The sequence below is a fragment of the Stegostoma tigrinum genome, chromosome 9 (genome assembly GCF_030684315.1).
Source record: "Stegostoma tigrinum isolate sSteTig4 chromosome 9, sSteTig4.hap1, whole genome shotgun sequence".
In the NCBI taxonomy this organism is placed as follows: Eukaryota; Metazoa; Chordata; class Chondrichthyes; order Orectolobiformes; family Stegostomatidae; genus Stegostoma; species Stegostoma tigrinum.
The window spans coordinates 70,029,626-70,054,740 of record NC_081362.1 but is presented as its reverse complement, the minus strand read 5'-3'; positions in this window follow the sequence as shown (position 1 = coordinate 70,054,740).

Here is a 25,115-nt window from a genome sequence, read left to right as displayed (position 1 = left end):
TAGGCAGCATTTATTGCCCATCGCTAATTGCCCAGAAGGCATTTAAGAGTCAACCATATTCCCGTGGGTCTAAAGCCTCATGTAGGCCATCCTCATAAGGATGGCAGTTTCCTTCCCTAATGAACTTTAGTGAACCAGATGGGTTTTTTCCAACAATTGATAATGGATTCACACTCAAAATTAGATTCTTAATTCCAGGTATTTAGTGAATTCAAATTCCACTATCTGCCATGGTGGGATTCAAACCAAAGTCCGCAGAATATTAGCTGTATCTCTGGATTAATAGTCTGGCAATAATACCACTAGGCCTTCACTTCCCCTTGTCTCTTAAAGGTTCTTTAAATCTAGAGGAAGAACAGTAGAATCAGAAGTCAGTGCAGTAGGTGAAAAAAGGATTATCTCTGAAAACTTTGGTATCATGAAAATTATTGATCTTGGCGCTAATACAAAATATATTTTAAAAAGTGCCTCAGCTGACCCTTTGAAAACATTTTCTCTTCCATCTCATTTATATTGATCAATACCCATGTTATGTTCCAATGCATCATCATTCTGAACAATCACAGACATTCTCAGTTTGTGCAAATTAAGTCCTAATCCCTCATTAAGATTCTGCAATTATTGTTATATGGTAATAAATATAATTAGATTTTGTTTCAATGACATATCCTGTTATATTTTAAATAAAGTATGAAAAATACTTAAATTTATGGAACATATATGACAAGTGATAATGCAGCAAAATCCCAAATTTGCAGAAAATCAGTCCATTCCATTTTGAAGCACACAGTGAGAAGGCAGGAAAACACAGGGAATTTGTCATTGACCAATTGAAGTTAAACTGCTTTAATTTCTTCAGTATAAGACACATAATGGGTAGATTACAAATTATCTTCTAAACAAAAATTAATTTACTTAGCAGTACAGCCAATGATATGGATGGGAGGCATTCTAGGTGTTGTATTTAATATTGAGTGCTTGCACAACCCAGAGGCAATTCATATCTATTCTTAATGCAGTTACTTGTTGTTTACTTGATGACATTGTCCCATATAGCCTTCATATATAATACACCCTTGTGTAAAAGCTTATTATAAAATAAAACCAGTAACTGGTAAAGTACCAAGCTTTGTAATGTGTATTTAATGAAATCACTTAAAGAAATACCATTATGTGTGATTTTCCACAAATATCATTCACTACCAGACATGTGCATTTATCGCTTATATGTACACAGTCATGCCATCCATCTCCGTTTTGACATCCTGACATGACAGTAAAAGGTTCACTAGCTAAAGAAAGCATGCATTTCAGAAATATTGTGCAATGTGCCCAAGAGTATCAAACATGATGCCATGGAAATCATAAAGGTGAAAGCAATATTGTACAATCAAGTTAAGGCATTCCTCCTATTATGAGTTGTCCGTACCTGGTTAGGATTAGTACTGTTTTCATTTTACTAAAGATACAATTCAAATGGTGCTGTAACTAGAGTTAATATTTATCAGCCACTAAATGGGTGATTGCAGATTTTATTTAGTGCACAGAACTAGGATCAAAGATAGTGACTATAACCCAAATGTTTTAATTCTTGAGAAAACCAGTTGTTTGGGAAAACAGGTATTCTTAAACAGCGCCTTCGTCAAATCTCTCTGTTGTTTAGAACATTTTAATTTCAAACTTAATTTTGGATATTTTATGTGCACCATGATTAGGAGAAAGAAGCAGTAATCATCACTTAACCTTCTCATAAATAGATTGGTCAGTTTGAAAAAATAATTTCATGACTTAGCATTCCACCTCTTGCATTAAAACCTATGAGGAAAAACAATAAGACTAATTTCTACAATAGAAACAAATAATACCTTTTCAATGGTATTGAATTTTTCTGTTATTTCCTTTATATGTTTTACATCCACTATAGTTATCTCCCAGAATTAGATTATTTAATACTTTCGCATGTAGGATATATTGAGTAGTCTCATCATTTTGAAGCAGGTTTTAATTAATGTGATTGAATGATATTAGCATGATGAGCAGATTTAGCTTTATTTACATTGTGCAATCTTGTTCATATTGTGAAGAAACCAGGAAATAACTCAGTGTTAAAATTATCCAGGAGGAAAACATCATTGATCTTATCTTTCCAACTATTATGCGATGTTACTTCCACGAGTTCATATGGCATGCTGCACTGATTTTTTTCTGGCTATTTAGGTTATGATGTGATGAGAATAGATGTAAACATCAGTTGACAATGATGAAGGCACCAAAAGAGCCTCAAGTGTTAGTGTATTCCAGAAAACACCCTGTGTATAGAGCATGCCACTAAAAGCAGACCTGATGGATAAAAAAATAACAATTTCCTTTGCCAGTCTAAACCTTGCTGTAGCGGATTCATTTTACCCAATTGCCTTAAAACACCTAAGAAGCAATCTAGGGAGACTCCTGTGATTCTTTTAGTACTTTGTTTTAAGTAAAAACAACATTATTTTTGCTAGCTGTCATGTTTCAGGTCAAGGGGTTGGTGAGTGGTTACCATTAATCAAAAAATGTTTTGGTTACCAAGATATACAACTATCTCCTTAAGTTTACAAAAGATGGGATGAACCTTTTACCATTTACAAAAAACAAAATAGGTGATGTGAGAAAATGAAAGGAGAGAATGGTACAAAAGTTCTAAAGCTCAAAACGTCTCTTGCAATCTTTAGTTACATTGAATTTAAGTATACAATAGTAATAATATGATGCCATCAAAATTTCAGACTTTTTTTGACATTTCTCCTTTAATTTAGGTGACATATAAGATAATAAACCTTGTAACATTATAACATTTCGGTCGGGTCACAGATATATTGAGATTATGATCTAATGAATCAATATTCACAAAAATGTGAAACTTTATCTATCTGTGTAATAGTTTCACATAAATACCACCTTCTCTTTTACCTTAATTGTAATAAATATAGAGAAAAGAATACTTCAATGCAAGATAGTTTGACACCATCTTGATTGGGTAAGTGCAGAAATAATTTGTAGTTTATCAAGACCAGTGTTCCCATTTTACGTTAGTGTGTATTTATATTGTTGTTATTTGAAAAGTAATGTTGTTTGTTGACCTGAATCAACATTGGAGCTTAAAATGAAATGTTATGCAGTCTGCGAATCTTTGACATTGTGCTGAATTTTTATCAAAAATTGGCTAATTGCCAATTTCAGGCATTTCAAGAAGGGTTTCTGTCCGTGAGCTCTCAGACGGTTTTTCACGTAATTTTCCACATTTCACCTCTTTATACCGGCACCACGTCTGTCTGGAGTTCCGCTTGCAGTATCATGTGCTCATCAGTGGGCAAAGTATGTGCCACTGTTGGAACCTCCCCAATTCCTGATGCCATGCACAGGGTCAGGCACTGCCATCCAGAGGTTACCCTTCACAATGCATGAAGTGGGAGGGCAATCTACTGGCCACATTTGAAATTTGCTGCTATTTAACACCATCACCCATCTAGGTAAAGTCATTGTAACTGCAGAAAGAATAATCAAGCTACGCAACTTACCCACCCTGAGCGCTGTGCAATCTTACAGCCCTGTCTAAGAGACTGCAGCTATCTCCATAATGCAAGTGTAGAATGACATCTTCATATTAGTCAATGTGGGAACATTCAAATGGTGGAAAATGTTCACTGTTATTGAGCATAAAAAGCTGCATTTACTTCTGAGAACAAATAGGGAGCATTTGTGTTTTGAGCAACAATCAATTTGTACTCAATGAATGTTCATTGCACCCAGCTCACATCTAATTGAACTGGTTTTCAATTAACTCTGTCTGGTCTGCTTACTTCCACTGCAATGTATGCATTGCTGAAAAGAAAGACCATTTCGTGGAATTTTTTTTTCATGTTGAACTCATCAGGGCAGTTTGCAAAAGGTCACAAAGTTAAATGGGTGGCACGGTGGCTCAGTGGTTAGCACTGCAGCCTCACAGCACCAGGGACCCAGGTCCCATTCCAGCCTTGGGTGGCTGTCTGTGTGGAGTTTGCACGTTCTCCCCGTGTCTGTGTGGGTTTCCTCCAGGTGCTCCGGTTTCCTTCCACACTCCAAAGATGTGCAGGCTAGCTGGATTGGCCATACTAAATTGCCTGTAGTGTTCAGGGGTGCATGGGTTATAGGGGGATGGGTCTGGGTGGGATTCTCCAAGGGGCGGTGTGGACTTGTTGGGCCAAAGGGCCCGTTTCCACACTGTAGGGAGTCTGATCTAATCTAAATGGAAAACAATATTTATCCATAAGAGAATATTGATTGGTTGGTATTTGGACTTTGATTTACAGAGGCATTGTCTTGCAGAATGAACTAGTTAGATACTAGTTAACAGTTAACTGCCAAATTTATTAAAAAATTTTAAACTGGGCAGATTGACTTTGATTGATCAAGGCACTGCCCAGAGAAATGTAATAGCTGTTACTGATATTGTTGAGTTGGAAAAAGTACAGTGTGAGCACATGTTCTTTCTGTCTACTATTGAAATCCACTTGGGAAAGTGCACTGACTTTCAAGCCCCATTACTTCTGGGACAGCCACAAAAGTTATTGACATAATCAAGTACTCATAGTCCTCGATTTATCTGACTGTTTCGCTAGCAGCTCACAACTGCTGAGTGAATCCAAGCCACTGGTGAATGAAGGCAAGATGGGTGATATGGAAAAGTGGGAGAGAGACCTCAAAGGGTAGGACAGCGTTGACTTTCAGTGGCAGTCTGCCCTTCGTCACACTGGATGAGGCTGGGTTGCTTGTTTGGGAGCAGAATGCCTAATATCAAGGGCATCTTTCTCCAGAGGCAGCTGGTAAACCCCGCAGTTTTACTGGGTGCCCTGAAGAGAAAATGGGAGATCTCTGTGGCCTCATTCATTTCCGAAGAAGCCACTAACCTGTGGCTTCTTCGGAATAAAGGATGCAACTGACTCAATAATGAGCCTAATTGACATCCTGCTGTGGGGAGCCCCTTCCACCTCCCCTCAGCCTGACATAGTCAGGGCCACGGCACGTGCCACTTTGTGAATGCTTGATTAGGTTGGCAAAAGTGATGGGCAGGTGTTCCTATCGGAGCAGCAAAAACCATGCTGACTTTAAGAAAACACAGATGAGAAAGCTTGCTGGAAATATACAAAGCAGCTCTAAGTTTGTGAATAGCCTGATGTTAATTTCTTATAGTTGCTGAGTTGTGATTGGAGGAGCTGGTGATCATTGATGAGCCCTACAATCGCTTACATCTGGAAAGAAATTATCCAAAACCCCAAAATGTGACCATCAGTTGGCACATAGGGGAGGCAACAGCCTAATGGCAAGAGATAGTGGGAACTGCAGATGCTGGAGAATCCAAGATAATAAAATATGAGGCTGGATGAACACAGCAGGCCAAGCAGCATCTCAGGAACACAAAAGCTGACGTTTCGGGCCTAGACCCTTCATCAGAGAGCTGATGAAGGGTCTAGGACTGAAACGTCAGCTTTTGTGCTCCTGAGATGCTGCTTGGTCTGCTGTGTTCATCCAGCCTCACATTTTATTAGCCTAATGGCAATATCACTGGACTGTTAATCCAGAAACACAGATAATGATCTGGGGATTGCAGTTCAAATCCCTACCACAGCATATGGTGGGATTTGAATTCAAACAAAATATATGGAATTAAGAGTCAAATGATGACAAGGAATCCATTACCAATTGCTGGGAGAAACTCATCTGGTTCACAAATATCATTTAGGGACAGAAATCTGCCATCCTTACCTGGTCTGGCCTCAGAGATAATGGGAACTGCAGATGCTGGAGAATCGAAGATAACAAAGTGTGGGGCTGGATGAACACAGCAGGCCAAGGGTTCTGATGAAGGGTCTAGGCCTGAAACATCAGCTTTTGTGTGCCTAAGATGCTGATTGGCCTGCTGTGTTCATCCAGCTTCACACTTTGTTATCCTGGTCTGGCCTGATGTGGCTCCAGACCACATATCAATGTGGTTGTCTTTTAACTGCCCTCTGGGCAATAAATGCTGGCCTAGCCAGTGACACCCACACCAAGTGAATGGATAAATAAAAAATACTAATGAAATACCATCTCAGCGTATCAGCAAAAAGAAAAAATGGAATGTAAGAACAGGGTTGGGTTAGAAATAGGGGGTCGAAACATCCCTCACTGAATTCCCCTTCACTGCAGAATTCCAACCTCAAGTAAACAAAAAGGACACTTACTAGGTATATTTGTGGGTGTATTGATGCTTGTCATTTTTGTGATGATCACATCAATGAACAATTTTTGATGGAATTTACATGCCTGTTAGCATACTCTCCTGAGTGAAATGGAGCCCGCATGTGTTTGGCTGAATGTTTGAAAATATCTAATGCTGAGTGACTTAGATTTTTTGATCAACCAGGGAAGTAAGGGTTATCGGAGACAAGCAGGAAAATAGAGATAAGGCTGCAGTCAGATTAGCCATGCTTTTATTAAATGATGGGCCAGAGCTGGAGGTCCAAATGGCTCATTCCTGCAAATATTTGTTATGATCTAATGATTTTATAAATTAAGGTGTTATGGTCTAAGATCTTAGGAATCAAACACTTTCAAAGCAGTTTCCTAAAATATCTTAGATAACAATATGTGGAGGTGGATGAACACAGCAGGCCAAGCAGCATCTTAGGAGCACAAAAGCTGATGTTTCGAGCCTAGACCCTTCATCAGAAAAGGGGCATGGGGAAAGGGTTCAAAATCTCCCCTCCCCCTACTGCATCCCAAAACCAGCCCAGCTCATCCCCACCTCCCTAACCTGTTCTTCCTCTCACCGATCCCCTCCTCCCACCTCAAGCTGTACCTCCGTTCCCTACCTCCTAATCTCAGCCCACCCCCTTGACGTGTCTGTCTTTCCCGGACTGACCTATACCCTCCCTACCTCCCCACCTATACTCCCCTCTACAGGCTCCATCCCCGCCCCTTTAACTTGTCTGTCTCCTCTCCACCTATCTTCTCCTCTATCCACCTTCGATCCACCTCCCCCTCTCTCCCTATTTATTTCAGAACCCTCTCCCCATCCCCTTTTTCTGATGAAGGGTCTAGGCTTGAAACGTCAGCTTTTGTGCTCCTCAGATGCTGTTTGGCCTGCTGTGTTCATCCAGCTCCACACTTTGTTATCTTGGATTCTCCAGCATCTGCAGTTCTCATTATCTCACCAAAAATGCCTTAAATCTTTTCTTACAACTTGTTGCTCAATCCGGCTTTGAGACTGTGCAATCAGTTGTCTTGTGGTAACCCATTAACATTTCAATACATCCCTAAAATTCATAGAGAGTCTGGCAGATATCAAATGACAGTCTCTGCACGCAGAATTATTGGATCATTAATGATAGAGAGTGCTGATTCGAGCAGTCCAAATGCAAAACCTGCCTTGTGTCATGCCTCACTGGGTAACAAGCTGGAAATCAAGTGCCACTATTCCTGGAGTCATCACTAAGTTAAAGTGTTTAATTTCTTAAAAGAGCATGCAAAATTCTGAAAGTTTCCTATCTTTTGGATCCAGAATGGTTGACAGAAAGGCTTAGACCTGGTATTCTGTAGTTAACAAGAAGGGCTACTTATAACATGTAGATAAATCCTAACCATAGATAAACAGTTATGAACTGTTACTGACTTCTGGTCGTTAAAGCTCTAACCCCATTATAAACTGCTATCTGTATGCACATACTGACAGACAGACTCATACAGAAAAAAAAATTGGTATCATTGGTGGAGGGAAAGACTGAACAGCTGATAAGAGGCTCCAGTCAACAGAGTTTGTTAAGATGATCAGAATGTTGCATCTTGGATATATTCACTTTTTTGCTGGAAGTATGGGTGACTGCTTTGCACTTATGAAGGTTTATGACTTAGCAATTAAAAGTCACAGCTGACATGAACTGGAGAGCAGAAACAAACTGGCTTTCGTCTGCCTTGAGATGCTTTTTACTGTACAGAAAAACACTGTCCTACCTTCACAAAGATTCAGTTGCTTCTATCAAATATTCCCGCACCCAATCTGTTTGGCTACCCAGGAGCCAATCTTATAGTAATTAGCAGGCAGAAGGCCTTTGTCATCAATCACTGTTCACTAGTTCAAAGATCAATGAACTACTCATTGTCAGCCAAAGCTTCATTTATACACATCCGTTGTTTCCAGTTCGCCTGCAAACTAGACTTCCACTACTGTTTTAACAAGCAGTTGTGAAACAGTACTTATAACGTGTGTCAAGCTATTTCCTTTTAAAATGTACAGCAATACTTTAACAATTTCTTTTCAAACAGATTTTACCTATTTCAGTCCCTAATAAAAAGAAACGATTTTAAAAAAATATGGTCTTTACACATGTAGGGAGAGGTAGTTTGGAAATAAATCAATAGACCCATGCGTAGTTAATATTGCCTGAATGCTTTTGTCATTTCAGTCATACTATATGATTCTTTTGGGGAGAATGTGTTCTCATATTCATTTGTACTTAAGCACACACACATTTTTAGACCTAAGCAATCCTTTAAGTTTATGTAACAGCTACCTTCACTTCAGAAAGGAGTTGTAACATGAATGTTCAATAGCATGGAGATCAACTTGGAGACATTTTGTACTATGGCAATTGGTCTTTTCATGAGCTCATATACCAAACATCTGATCGTGCCAAATTAATTGACAGTTGTATTAAGCAACTAATAGAATATTTGCAGAGATAAATTTGCACAGGGTAGGGAAGATGGTTCCAAGTTATTTTACAGCCCTTGGACTACTTCCTAACAGCCACAGTGCACTGCTGTCCCCTGGGGAGGATGCCCTGAAATGACAAGAGGACTGCCTTCTTTGTGGCCATCTTGTTCATTTTTCCTACCATCAAACAGAAAATGTAGTGCTGTACTGCTCTGTTGCTTGGCCATCAGTTCCTTTTCATGCCTCAAAACTGAATTTCCCTTTAATTCCCTACATGGCCCTAATACCCCATTCAAATCAAAGGCAGACAATTATTTAATATTAATTTTAACGCATTGTGAAGACTGGAAGAATATTTTCTTCTGTCTGCAGCCTTTCAGTTCACAATTTCCTGTAACTACTGAGAAGATTAAATGAGTCCTCAGTTAAACCAGCTGTTAATGCAGGGTTGAAGCTCTGCTGCAAGTCAGCCTAAGCATTCGCCTCAACATATGTCACAGATTGTGTACAGTTACCTGTGGACTTGGTCGGATCAGCGCACCATTCCTGGCTCAGAGTTTGTCAGTCTCACAGATTTAAAGATGGATGTGGCAATAAAGGTGTCTGTGCCATTCTAGTGTTGCACCTAATAATATTCTCTTGCAATTTTGTATTGTTAATGGCCATGAAGGGCATCACAACCAGATTCTATCCACTCTACACACAGCATGCCTGTATAGAAAATTTCCAGGAAAATGCTTCAGAAAAGCAAGCCCATCTTTCCATATTTGCTAAGGTTTTGTATTTTGTTATTGCAGGTGGAGGCAGCTTATTGAATGATATTCAATCGAGTCATAGAGATCTATAACGTGGAACAGGCGCTTCAACCTAACTTGCTCATGCCACACAGTTTTCATAATTAACCTCGTCCCATTTGCCTACATTTGGTTCATATCCATCCATACCTATCCCATCCATGTACCTAAATGTTTGTCAAGTGACAAAATTGTACTCACTTCCACAACTACGGAGACTCCCCTACAATGAGGAAATGCTGTCACTTACCTACCTTATCTATGCCTGTCATGATTCTATAGACCTCTATAAAGTCACCCTCAGTCTCCTATACTTCAGGGGAAAAGATTCCAGTTTATCCTTGTCTCTCACCTTGGTGACCAGCACATCATTCTGAGATCAATGGCAGCATGTTGACACGACACTGGAATAGGAGAAAAGAGAGCACAGCACAAAACAAGCAACTAGACACGACTAATAAGTCTTAGAATTCATTCGACTAAGTATGATCACACCTCCCTATCAAGGATCAAACTAGTGATGTGTTCAGAAACTCATTGTGGGGGAGTCTAATCTCAGGACTTGATTAGATATAAGCAATACATTGAGGATCAGTTCTAAATTTTATAATATAAACTGGATTTGCATATGGTTAGCAATGACCTCTGAGAATGCTTATAGAGACAATAGCCATAGAAATGATGATGAGGGTTTTACCTATGGTCATTTTGGGCAAGGTAACTTCTAACTATCAGCACCATCAGAGGAGATAACAGCTTTGTGTTGTAGAGCTGTGTCAGCTCTGGAAAAATTAGCAATGGATGTGGCAAAAGCCAATGCCAAGCACTGTTTTTTTTTAATCTAATCAAGACCAGACAATCTTCAATACATTCTCTGTGATTAAAGTTTGCTTTATCCATTTTTTTTGTCCTGTTTTGGAAAATTTCTGAGTAAATTAATCAAACTGGGTTTAATTCCTTTGTGCAAATGAATGGAATAAATGTGAAATATTTTATCAGACATTAACTCACTTTTACATAATAAGCCTAATTCTTCTCTTTAAATGCTCTTTGGCAAAAATCCTGATTATACTGTAATGGCTTACATCATGGAATTGTACAAAGTTACAACAAACCCAGATAGCTGGGTTTTGCTAGTCAGACTGATTGGTTTCATTTGAACGGAATATTTTGTATATGTTTTTTGGAAAGCCACTTGATCATTGATGGATGCGTGTTATTTTCTGGCTGTCAGCATGCACCTGATATTGTGAGGGTAGCTCTGTGTTACTTCATTTCTCTTCATAAGTTGTGACTCTGGCACATTCAATGGTTTCCTGTGTTTTTAATCTCTGGTCAAATGCAATATTTTGATGAATGGACTGTCAGTAATATTTTCAGAAATGTACTTGTACATTTGAAAATCAGCCTACTAAACAGCTTTTTTGGGAGAGTATTATATTATAGTTGCAATTCATATGATTGTATTTCAGTGTCAAATGGTTGCAAATAATTTCCCTTTTTCTTCACAATTTATTTCTTTGTTTCTTCTTGTGCAATAGATTCTAACATTTGAAATTGCAACAAGAACCAGGAAGGCTTGAAATCTGTGTTCTAAAATCTTTTAAAATAATAATGATACTGCATGCCAGTAATATTTTAAAGAGCTAAGGAAGGGGTCTCTCTAGGTAACATTGATCTGTAAGTACTTCCTCAGATTTCCCCAAGTAAAATTACATGGGGTCTGAATGACATCAGCTTTGTTGAGATTTGTGGCAAAATCAGATGAAAAGTCTGACATGGTTTTTCTTGACAACTATGCTTTGGACAAGATGAGTGGCTGAGTTGTCACTAAAGAGTTGTCTGTTGTCAATTAAGGGGATTATTGCTTATCAAATGCCTTGATAGTGGATTTAATATTCAGTTTCCTATCCAATCAAATTAACCAAACGAATGAAAAGTCAGGAAAACTTGACATGGAAGTCAGAGCAGGTACCTGGCAGACTCAGATCACCACTTGTTCTGAACCACCTCCATTAGGCATCCAGCCAAATTGCATCTCCGTGGACAATCCATGGGCACCAGCCATGTACACTTGTCATCCTATGCATTGGCATCCAGCATTTGCTGCCACCTCATGACCATCACGGGAAAGGCTACCAGGAAGGGATTTAGATGTGTGGAGGTTCACTAACATGTTGAGGAAGAGGCTGCAAGCCACTGGCTGAAGAGTGCTCACTGTCAGATTTCATGATCCCAGAAATTAAAAGTGTGCAATAGAGAACTAGACCACTATTGGAGTGGGCAGGGTAAGTGTTAGGGCTTTTGAAGGGAATGAGCATTACACACAGGCTTATGTATTATGAAGAACTCAGAGCTCATTAGGTACATATCCCCTGGCCACATTAATATCCCTCTATTTGTGTTGTACCTCCTTGCCACTGACTAAACAACTCCAAAACAACTCATTCACATATATACTTTTGGACAGTAAAAGAATAGGAGTGTTGGATAATGATCTCAGCAGCACCCATAGCCCTGTGTACAACGTGTTCCTATTGCTTCCAGATGATACTGCAGGCTGTCAGCAAAAGGCCTCCATCTATGAAACATTTTCTGTGCCAATAAAGTGATGCTCCATGCTGTAGCAGTGACATTTAGGCCTGATCAGAGAAGCTAGCAATCAGATGTAAGGAGACGTTAGTGACATTGCAAAGTGCAAAATTGTATTTGGTGCAAAGTCACCCATGTGACCCAAAGTGCTCTGATAAAGTTGTCTTCTTCCATTCCCTCACACTAGATATTACACTACTCCCTGATTCTTCAGCGTGGGCAGAGGGACCCACTCACTAGTCGAGCCTCTTGGCCCTGGAGAATTAGTCATGTGACCCCTGGGTGATCAGACATGTCAAACGCCTTCTTACCAAAGGCAAGTTGACCCTCCTTGATGTTAATTTCTGGGACTGAGGCAGTGACAGGAAGTGTGAATATGGAGTGCCCAGCTACCTCTAGAATGTCCTCAGTGGAAACTTTGGAAGGGGATGTGTGTGGTTCCTCCTCTAGCTGGGTGCTTCCTGGCACAGCCCTATCCTCTTTTGAGGAGAGGGCACCTGGAGTATGTAGTAGCTTCCCCATCTCCTTGTCAGTGTGCCATCAGTCCTCAGGAATATTGACTGGGCGATGAAATGCAAGTATGTGCAGCTCTCCAGCAGACCTTGAGTGTGTTGGCCCTAGTTCTCCATGGCAGCTGTCCAAGGAGGCAGACAAGATAACAAAGTGTGAATCTGGATGAACACAGCAGGCCAAGCAGCAAGGAGCACAAAAGCTGACGTTTTGGGCCTAGACGGGTCTAGGCCTGAAATGTCAGCTTCTGTGCTCCTAAGATGCTGCTTGGCCTGCTGTGTTCATCCAGCTTCACACTTTGTTATCTTGGATTCTCCGGCATCTGCAGTTCCCATTATCTCTGATCAAGGAAACAGACGGACAGGCTTCAAGGCTCACAGTCCTCCTGCAGCTTAGAGTCATGGAGTCATATAGCACAGAAACAGGTCTTTTGGCCCAAATTGTCCATGCCAACCAGGTTTCCCAAACTGAGCTATTCTCATCTTCCTGCATTTGGCCCATATTCCTCTCAAACTTTTGTATTCACATACCTGTCCAAATGTCTCTTAAATGCTGAAATTATACTCGCCTCTACCACTTCCTCTGGCAATTCGTTCTAAGTACAAAACACCCTCTGTGTGAAAAACCTGCCCTTCAAATCCCTTCTAAAACTTTCCCCTCTCACCTTAAATAATGCTGTCTAGATTTGGACTCCCCTGCCCTGGGGGAAAAGAACTTGGCTATTCACTCAATCTGTGCCCCTCATGATTTTATAGATCTCTATAAGGTCACCCCTCAGCCTCATACGCTCCAGGGAAAGAGGTCCTAACCTACCCAGCCTCACCATATTACTCAAATCCTCTCACCTCGATAAGACCTTATAATTTTTTTCTGCTCTCTTGCAGTTTAATAACATACTTCCTATAACAGGGTAACCAGAATTGTATGCAGTGTTCCAAATGTGGCTTAACCAATGTTCTGTATAGCTGTAGCACTACGTTCCAACTCCTGCATTCAATGCTGTGGCCAATGTAACATCTGGGCAATGAGATCCATTGCATTCCACATATCTATCTATTGCTCCTATTTCTCACTGAGTGTGTGGATGAAGTCGCTGATTGTTGACACCACTGTCTCCTCATCATCTGAGACTAACTTTTTCACTGAAGTGTTAGTATCTGAGCTGAAGGGGGTGCAGAGGGCAGCCTTGGTGATGCTTGCTGTGAGGACCTGGTCCTCATGTCCTCAAAGGCTGAGGAGTTGGCTTCTGGGGAGCTGGCGATTTCAACCGAGGGAGTGGTAGAAATGCTGGCCGTATGTGCAAGATACAAGAGAGAATTGGTGTCATAGCTTACGTTTCAAAGTGGTGTGTAATGAATGAGCCCCTAACCCTAACTCTAATCCTAACCCTAATTGTGAGAGTTGTGAGAGTTACTTGGCTGGTTGGACATGATGTCTCTGCATCTTTGCAAAATGTGTCCCAGTCTTCTGCATGGGACAGGATTCTTGACTTGTCTCTGATGACAAGCCTAGTGGCACCTCTTTATGCATATGGGCTCTTACTATCTGTTATGGGCTGTCTTCTCCTGCAACAAAAGAAAGGCAGAGACTGAGTGAAACAAAAGTGGATCTGATGGCAGTTAATGCTGGTACAGCTGGTTGAAAGGCAGTGAACTGTTCCGAGGTTATGAGTAGACTGTGCAGATGGCATGTAGTGTTCGTGATATGCAAATTTGTTGAGGATTAGTGAGAATGACTGTGGGATAATGTTGCAGGCAGTAGTGAGAGTGGCAGAGCATGAGCCTTGTGGTGGTAGGAAGGTACAATAGCAGAGATAGTAGTTATGAAGTGCCAGAGAGAAGAGTGTGGCACTTACTCTTGTACAGTAGAGAAGGTAATTAATCTTCGTATGACACTCCAGAGAATACACTGACCTAGGTAGCAACCTTGGACCAAGCTGCCAGGTTCTGGTGGCGTTATCTCCCCCAAATATCCTCTAGGAAGAGGACAGCCATCCTCCGTACCAAACCATTAACCAGGATCTCCAGGTCCCTGAGGGAGACCCACGATGCCATTTTACCCTTCTCTGATATGTTCAAAATTTGTCCATGATGAAGTGGACAGCTTTGGAAAACTAGTGTTTGTCTTTGTTTACTGCAACCTTTTGAGGGGGCTGGACTTTCACAGATATACACTGAATGATGACTTGTTCTGAGAACAGTGTGTAGTAAGATGGGGCTAGAATTGAGCATGATACATTCCAGGGGCAGGGCAGGTAGTTGATTTGGCGAGTTTGGTAAATTAAGGTGGAGCAACAGTAATATCTTCCCAATAAACTCATGCAATTCAGTGTTGGATAAAAAAATGTAAGATTCAGCACTGAGTACTTTCTATTTTTTAGCCCTACTGTTTGACGACTTATTTCCTTTGCCAATTTAAGCACTTTCAGCTACAGTACTTAGCACATTAAATGTTCCAACTCAATTCATATTAGAAGACACCACTGATAATGATTTTTCATTATCTTCCAGTTCCTAATATTACAGAAATGATATTCCTGAACTATTACTTCATTTGAGTCACTATTGTGTTTGTGATTGTGCAGATGGAAATTAATTGAATTATTTTAAAAGCATAATTTATTCATCTGAATCTATTTAAAGTTTTAACTTATCCAGATGTATTCTGCTGAAAAGTGCTGTTTAACTTACTGAAAAATTAACTTTAAAATGTTGATGTTGCAAGTATCTGGGGATTATTTGGTAGCAGTTACAGTAATAAAATGAGAAAATTACTGGCTTTGCAAAACAGCATTTCAGAAGGTGCATTTGAGTTTAAAAAAGTATAAGACATAAGGGAAGGTAGAACAAAGAGGTAGACGTGAGGAGACTCACATATTTAGCTCACAGCGTACGGGATCCTGTTCCAAATCTGTAATTTTGTGATTCTTTTCCTTTTAGAAATGTAACATTTAGTTTGGAAATTGAAACTTTTAAGTGCAAAGTAAATGGGACCCCCTGGTGAGAATCTGGTAAATCGACCTAAATTAATTTAAAGTGTGACCTGTGTTTGTTTGGTAAAGTTGGACTCCGTAGGGTGATAACATTAAACAATGTGTGTCCTCTTTCTGAGTCTCTTGACGATACAAAGTCTACAGTTGGATTGTACAGAGGGTTAAATTATTTATATGGTTTCCCAGAACAAATGGAAAGCTTGGGTATTGGAGGTAGTTAGTTTGAATCTCTACCTGAGACATCCCAGGTATGCCACATTGTAATGGGGATATATTGCAGGTAAGTTTTTGTTAGCCTGGGTTTAACCTGTATGATATTTCAGTCAGACAGAATCATTCAGTTGGAGCCTGGGAGCAACCTTTAGATAGCAGATAAGAAACAAGTATATCTTAGAGTAGTAGTCAAATTTAACTAACAATCTTTGATTTTATCAATTTTTTTAATACCAAAGAACATGCAAAGACGAAAATGTTTTCTTTTTAAGAAATGAAAATACTCACTTAAATTGGCCACAGTGATCACTTCATCACAAATTGAGCCAACTGACAAAACTATCAATAAACAATAATAACTCAGGACTGAAATCAACATTATTATCAAAGTGCATCGAAATCAGGTAAGGAACTTTTGTTTAATTTACACCTTTGTTGATAATTTCACATCCTGGAAATAAAATTTGTTTGCAGATTATCCAGTTAAGAAAGGCAATGAAGCCAGACCCAGGAGGACACAGATTAACTACATTTCAGGTAACTAATTTTGGGCCGAGCAAGAGTGGAAAAAACTGATTTACAGCAGCAAAACTAGAAGAGTTTCCCACCCGGTTTTCTCTCAGGGTCTCTGAAGGCAAAATCTGGAGAGAAACAAATTAGAGAAATGCCCATTCACCAAGAAAACAAGTCACGATTGGACATAGAGCAGTTTTTCCGCCGCCTTCGCCTCCATGCCTACATCTTCAACCGGGAGCCTAACCCTCCCTCCACTGACCCCTTCACCTGCTTCCAACACAAGTCCTCCTCCTGGACACCACCCCCAGGCCTCCTACCCTCCCTCGACCTCTTCATCTCCAACTGCCGTCGAGACATTAACCGCCTCAACCTCTCCACCCCTCTCACCCACTCCAACCTCTCCCCCGCAGAACGGGCAGCCGTCCGCTCCCTCCGCTCCAACCCCAACCTCACCATCAAACCCGCAGACAAGGGTGGCGCAGTGGTAGTATGGCGTACTGACCTCTACATCACCGAGGCCAGACGCCAACTCTCCAACACCACCTCCTACCGCCCCCTCGATCATGACCCCACACCTGAGCACCAAACCATCATCTCCAACACCATTCATGACCTCATCTCCACAGGGGACCTCCCACCCACAGCCTCCAACCTCATTGTTCCCCAACCCCGCACGGCCCGTTTCTATCTCCTTCCCAAAATCCACAAACCTGCCTGCCCTGGTCGACCCATCGTCTCAGCCTGCTCCTGCCCCACCGAACTCATCTCCACCTACCTGGACTCCATTTTCTCCCCTTTGGTCCAGGAAGTCCCTACCTACGTCCGTGACACCACCCACGCCCTCCACCTCCTCCAGGACTTCCAATTCCCTGGCCCCTAACACCTCATCTTCACCATGGACGTCCAGTCCCTATACACCTGCATTCCGCATGGAGATGGCCTCAAGGCCCTCCGCTTCTTCCTGTCCTGCAGGCCCGACCAGTCCCCCTCCACTGACACCCTCATCCGCCTAGCCGAACTCGTCCTCACCCTCAACAACTTCACTTTTGACTCCTTCCACTACCTACAGACTAAGGGGGTGGCCATGGGCACCTGCATGGGCCCCAGCTATGCCTGCCTCTTTGTAGGTTATGTGGAACAGTCCCTCTTCCGCACCTACACAGGTCCCAAACCCCACCTCTTCCTCTGGTGCATTGATGACTGTATCGGTGCCGCTTCTTGCTCCCCAGAGGAGCTCGAACAGTTCATCCACTTCACCAACACCTTCCACCCCAACCTTCAGTTCACCTGGGCCATCTCCAGCACATCCCTCACCTTCCTGGATCTCTCAGTCTCCATCTCAGGCAACCAGCTTGTAACTGATGTCCATTTCAAGCCCACCGACTCCCTCAGCTACCTAGAATACACCTCCTCCCACCCACCCTCCTGCAAAATTCCATCCCCTATTCCCAATTCCTCCGCCTCCGCCGCATCTGCTCCCACGATAAGACATTCCACTCCCGCACATCCCAGATGTCCAAGTTCTTTAAGGACCGCAACTTTCCCCCCACAGTGATCGAGAACGCCCTTGACCGCGTCTCCCGTATTTCCCGCAACACATCCCTCACACCCCGCCCCCGCCACAACCGCCCAAAGAGGATCCCCCTCGTTCTCACACACCACCCTACCAACCTCTGGATACAACGCATCATCCTCCGACACTTCCGCCATCTACAATCCGACCCCACCACCCAAGACATTTTTCCATCCCCACCCCTGTCTGCTTTCCGGAGAGACCACGCTCTCCGTGACTCCCTTGTTCGCTCCACACTGCCCTCCAACCCCACCACACCCGGCACCTTCCCCTGCAACCGCAGGAAATGCTACACTTGCCCCCATACCTCCTCCCTCGCCCCTATCCCAGGCCCCAAGATGACATTCCACATTAAGCAGAGGTTCACCTGCACATCTGCCAATGTGGTGTACTGCATCCACTGTACCCGGTGTGGCTGCCTCTACATTGGGGAAACCAAGCGGAGGCTTGGGGACCACTTTGCAGAACACCTCCGCTCGGTTCGCAACAAACAACTGCACCTCCCAGTCGTGAACCATTTCCACTCCCCCTCCCATTCTTTAGATGACATGTCCATCATGGGCCTCCTGCAGTGCCACAGTGATGCCACCCGAAGTTTGCAGGAACAGCAACTCATATTCCGCTTGGGAACCCTGCAGCCTAATGGTATCAATGTGGACTTCACCAGTTTCAAAATCTCCCCTTCCCCCACCGCATCCCTAAGCCAGCCCAGTTCGTCCCCTCCCCCCACTGCACCACACAACCAGCCCAGCTCCTCCCCTCCACCCACTGCATCCCAAAACCAGTCCAAACTGTCTCTGCCTCCCTAACCTGTTCTTCCTCTCACCCATCCCTTCCTCCCACCCCAAAGCGCACCCTCATCTCCTACCTACTAACCTCATCCCACCTCCTTGACCTGTCCGTCTTCCCTGGACTGACCTATCCCCTCCCTACCTCCCCACCCATACTCTCTCCACCTATCTTCTTTTCTCTCCATCTTCGGTCCGCCTCCCCCTCTCTCCCTATTTATTCCAGAACCCTCACCCCATCCCCTTCTCTGATGAAGGGCCTAGGCCCGAAACGTCAGCTTTTGTGCTCCTGAGATGCTGCTTGGCCTGCTGTGTTCATCCAGCCTCACATTTTATTATCTTGGATTCTCCAGCATCTGCAGTTCCCATTATCTCTTATCTCCTAACTTCACTGCTGCTGAGATACAAGTCATCAATTTACAACGGTGGTCTCAGGTTAAAACCAAACACCTCAATGGCTCTAAGAATTTTAAAAACACATTATTCTTTCATATTCCTGGACTAGGCACTCTCCCTTTTTAAACTTTGTGCATAAATTTTTGACTGTGTGTTTGATGCTGCATTTTTTTTGAGGTTAGTAACTAATAAAATGCCTCTTCATTTCAAGAAAACCTTTCTATTGGCTCCTTAATTTTGAATTAATGAATATTATTTTAATTTAAATGTGATACAGCAGCATGCTAAAAGGGGTTAAAAATCTTCATTGTACCCAACCGAGGAACTTAAAAAGTAGGGAATTGATTTATTCCTCCTTCCCTGTAGTACCTCTCCTTTGTTTAGTGAAATAGGACTAATTGTCAATCAGAGTTATTTTTCTCAGTCATTTTTCTTTGATTTCATGATTAAAAAAACTCTTTTTAAAAATTAATGGAAAACTATTAACACTTTTCAGCATTTTTTTTTTCTTCTCTTTGTTACAGGTTTTCTTCCCCTCAATGTTTCTGTTTCAAGTGAGTGCTGAGGAGTATGTAAGAACACTAACTTCCATGAATCCAACTGTGCAACAGAGAAAATACACACAAGTTAAAGTTCATGTTCCAAGTTAACCATCAGATAATGAGTGGCAACAGATCCAGACTAAACCCCCAATTTTACTGTTAACTGGTGTTTCTGCAAGTTTTTTTTCAATTTCTCCCCTCCTTTCAAACCAACAGAATGCAAACCCATCCTATGTCTGTCAAAACCAAAAGGTGAAAGGTCAGCCATGAATCCTGGTCCCGTCCATGAGAACAAATTCTGTTTCTTCCGCATTCACCTCTCCTCCAATCAGGACTGAGCATTATTTTTCCATTCCTGGCACACTTTACTTTTAATTCTTCAGTCCTATTTGGCACATGAAGGAGCCATCATACAAATGTTCTGTAGAGATTATCTTAACCTTATTTTTGCCCCCTTCTCTGGTTTATCATAGTTTCTTTAGAGAGCAAATTTGTCTGCTGCTCATTTATATTTTGAAACATCATGAGAAGACTTTGAGGAGCTATGAGTCAAGCCAAATACCACAGAAGTTTGGTTGAGTGAAATACCTGACCACGAACCATCATTTATGCAGCTTTTAAAAGCCCACTGTACTATTTCATTACTGATATTCACTCTTGTTGGCATGCAATTTATAATCAATTTATCCCTGAGCATCAGTGTGTTACTGTGGAAAGATTAATTACTGATAATAACAGACAACAGCCTATATTCTACTCTCATTAGTAAGTTTCTGTTGAGGTGAGACTTCTAACCAGTAATTTACCAGTGAGCAACTCAAGTTACCTTAGAAGTGCCAAAGGGCCTTATTAATTATGCAGAGTTAGATGATGGTAGTAAAACTGCTGGTTATTGGCTTACCACCCATGCAAAAAAGGGAAATTGAATTCTGATTGAGAATACTGAACCTGATTAAAGTACCACACAGTCATCACTGCAAGTAGCAACTGAAAAGACTGAAGAAGCAGCTGCAATTTGAGAGAGAGTGCAGCCTCAGGACGAGTTATTGGGTTTTTGATTCATTTGTTGAAGTATTACCAGTAGAACAAGGGATAGTTCTCTAGAGATTGAAACAGTAAACCACATGAAATGCTGGTTTGAAGATTAAAAGCAATGATCACTGGGGCAGTGTAGGCAGCCTGCAACACCTCAAGACATGCTATGCTACAGTCAGGGTTTCAGTGATCACACAAGCTTGATCAAAATAAATGAAAACACTATTCCCTGTGCTGAAGCCTCCCTCTGACCAGTCATTTCCCCTCAATAAGATGAACTAGGAAATGGGAAACCTGCATTATTCACAAGGAATGCCTGCCATCAATGTTGTGTCTTTTTGATTGCATATCATTGTGAGAACTCACATGGCCTATCATGAGAGTGTTTAAAGACAGTCTGCATGTACAAGCATTAGAAGTATGGGACAGATGTAGACCCCTGGGTGAAAAGGAGTGGGAGTTGATCAGTTTCCTCCACACTGTTAGCCCTTTGCTATTGTGTTGGTTGTGTATCATCTTTGCCAAAAAACAGCAATTAGAGGAGGAATACTAATGCTCAAATCACTGAGTGTGGCTGTGAAGAAGGTTTAGCAGTTTCCATGTTGACAGACAGAAGAAACTGCAGGAGATGTAGAAATACGAGGCATCGAGATGGCAATAACTCCACACAGGCAGGTATTTTGTCACCAAATCACCCTTTATTCCAGCGGTGATGCATGACACTGACCCAGCTCGCTCAGGGCCAGCTCATGGAGTGAGCAGAGCACCTGAAATACCTGTTTAGATCTGAGAGTTAGGATTCCCTGATTCGGGGTGTTAACCTGGTCCAATCAGGGAACTCATATTCTGTGAGGTCCACCTGGCTGACCTCGTTCCAATCACTACAATGACGAGATCAGCAATGTGAGAGCACAACAAAGGACACGATTTTTATTTAAGTTCCATGCAGATTCTCAATGAGATAACAACAGCTACTCTCTCAACTCTTATTTCTTCAAGGAACCTGAAAATGTGCAAACTCAACAAATGCTACTTCTTCCAATATTTGTAAGAATATCTTGGAGAAGCAGCCAGTATCTCAGAGGAGCAGTTAGGCTCATTTATATCCATAACTTTTGCCCTTTGATCATCATTCGCAGTACGGGATCCTGTCTGCTCCAGCATCAGCTCAGCCCTATCCATTCAGGAGCAAGATGTAGTCAGTCAGAACTGATGACATTCCAAGTGCAACTGGAAAGGAGGATCTGAAAATGGGAGAAGGGGAGAGCATTACCTCTGCTTAATAGGTCAAGAAAATGTTCCCTTGGTTGAGGAGCTGACAGCTACAGTCCTTAAAGGCCAAAAAGCATTAATATGATTCAGACAGGTTAGTTATCGTGCACAGATAGTGAAAATGATTTTAATTTGAATAATTGAGATGATGGAGACTGAGGCTGAGTCCACAGCTACATTAGCAATTATTTGCATTAATTCTTTCATGTTAAAGGAAAACACATTAAAGGAAATGATAGCACATGAGAGGTTTCTATAAGAAAACAAGGTATCAAAAACAATTTCAAAACATGCTTTCAATTCCTACAGAAAAGAGAGACGCATAACCATCTGAGAAGTTTATAGACAATAAAACCTGAATATTATTCTCTAGGTCACTAAATTCAGTATCTCAGTCATCCATGTGTTGAAATAACTGCCTCGTCCTCATCTTTTTCACAGAGCAAGAACAGAGGCAGTCTCGTTGAAAAATCCATTTGCCCAGTCCATTAATGTACTTTCTCAAGTACTGTTAAAAACTGCTAGACTACAGAAAGATTCTACAGCAAGTTCAGAAATTCTAAAATGACCTTTTACAAACTGCAGCTGTTCAGTGACAGAGCTCTGCTGTTTATGTTGCTTCTTGAACAGCAATGGCTCTCTGGAAGATAACTTTATATGCAAATATTTCATGCAATTGTGAGGGCACGTTGGACACAAAAAGCTGAGGTTCTTGTGGTGGTGTCCTTATCTTTGAGCCAGCAGACCTGGGTTCAAGTCCCTCTTACTTCAGAGTTGTGTAAAATATCTCTGACCAGGTTGATTGGAAAAGGTTTGGACAGACACAGTGCCTCCATTTGCAGGTGCCAGGTGTGCACCAGTGCCATCTGGTGATCTAATTCAGCAAATATTTTAAGGGTCTCTTTCTGAGGCAGTGTGTGACAATAAGAAACAAATCATGCCATTTTACTATAAGTTACATATCAGCTTAGTCAGAAAAGTGGTGGACTTCCATCAGAACTTTCAGGCCAATATATTAAATGAAATAAAATACAAACAATTATTCCCTCCTGTAGACAGTATAGCATTTGTAGTGTGTAGATTCTCCTAAATTTATTTAGGCCCTAGCCTGTCCTGGTGCTACAAAGGGTGAAAAGTCCTGTTTCATCCATGAGGAAGAACTACACCCATGTCAAGGGAGCAGAGAACCTTCTAAGACTGTCTCTGAGATTCTGAAGTTCACATCTATGAAAGGTCTCAGCGGTACACGTAATCTGAGTGGATATCAGTCATTTTGAACGCTTCTGGAGACACCAAAATGAAGATTCTCAATTCCTGTTGATTACTTCAACAATAGGATAAATTGCTCCCTCTTGAACAGAGAACTATCAAAAATAATGTGTGGAATTTACCATTCCCTGATGTGGTCAGAGGAACGATGAGAAAGATGGGGAAAAACAGAAGATGAAAAAATAATCAGAATCTCAACATGGAGAAAAATGTTTGTGATCTTTCCCTCAAGTCATAAGTGGTGACTTCAGAATCTCACCACTAAACGGTGACTGCCTTATTTCTATATATTTGCAACTCATGAACACCCAAACCACCTTAATAATACGCCACTTCCAATTCTCCTCTCTTTCCTGAGAAATGAGACAAGTTCCTGATGTGGAAATCAGAGCAGGTTTGCGGTGCCTATATCTCACCGAAATCTTGTCCCAGTCATCATCCAGCTGCTTCATGATCCATGGCCTCCTCAATCCTTCATCCATACAGGTTGGGGTCAATAAACCACCAGCCTCATCAAATCATTATGCCAGCTCTCAGTCCAATTCACACACTCGTTTAACCCAACAACTCTTTTCTTTGGAATTCAGAGACTCCTATGACATGCATGGTTCTCCCAGATCACTTTGTGTGCAGGTACACTCATGCATCTGCACATGATTCTTAACTGTGTTTCCTAGCGCTCACGCTGTTTGCATTTACTTGGAGACTTCCAGCTGTCTACTGCATATTAGTTTCTTCATACATACTTAACGACTTCAGCAGTGATTTATGGGCTGCCATTCTGTGTCTGAATCCCACTGTTTTCTCAGCAGAGTCGTCAGTGCCTGTTAGATGCTGCCAGCCTCTGTGTTTGCATTGATTTTTAGTACAGTGAAAGCATAGGGAACACTGAACAGCCAAGGGGGTGTCACTGTACAAGGTCTTACAATGTCAGCCTCACAGCTGCAGCATGTGCCAGCAGCTTATGTGGCTAGCAAACACATTCTTAAGTCAAATGTGAGAAAGTCAAAGGGGAGCAGTCCTTAGTGCAGTGAAAGGGGACTACATTCCGTCAGGAAAAGCTGCCAGATTCAGTCAAGGAGCTCATGCAGTTTGAGTCCAGGGATTATGGATAAGCCAGTCAGGATGCAGTGGCAACACCAATCGAGGCACTGGATCATGTTCTGTCAGAGCAGTCCTGTCAAGTCTGTCTGGGGAGGTGGGGATCATAGTCAATCTTGGGACTGTGGGCATTAATGATCAGGGACCTAACAGGGGAATATCTATGAGTCCTGGAATAAACAGTCAATTCATACTAGGGATGGGTTTCTTTGTATTTGGTAACTGATGGCATGTTGACAATAATAGCAGAAGATTAAAATTGGTACAGTGGGGCACCATAGTTAATAGGAGGGCACTGGATGCTCCTGGGATTTCCAGAAGAGGGTTTTAAACAGGCCCTTGCCTGGGATGGGAATAGAGCTGATGGCATGGGAAATTCTAAAATCATTCCCCTGGGGGTAAAGTTGGGGACATTAATAATTATATAAAAAGGCTCATCAGAAATGGCAGCACCAACTCCAGCTAAAACCTGTGTCCAGGCTGGCTGTGTCTGGTGACATGGGCCCATCTTGTTGTTTGCAAAAAAAAGGACTGTCGTCCTTCACACCAGCTCCTCCCACTAGCCCCAGCACTTTCAGATCTCTGTCCATGAATTGTGGAGTGAGTTTTTATTCCTCTGGGTCATGGTCCAGCACCACTGTGTGAGGAGCAGCTGTTGACTTGCAGCACCTGAAATGATGCATAGCTAGGTGTTAAATAAGGTGACAGAGTTATGAACACTTGAAGATCATGGCAGCAGTGAGCACTTCCTCCCATCTGCCATGCAATTCACTAAAAAGGAGCATAAGAGCCTGGTTGAAGGATTATTGATG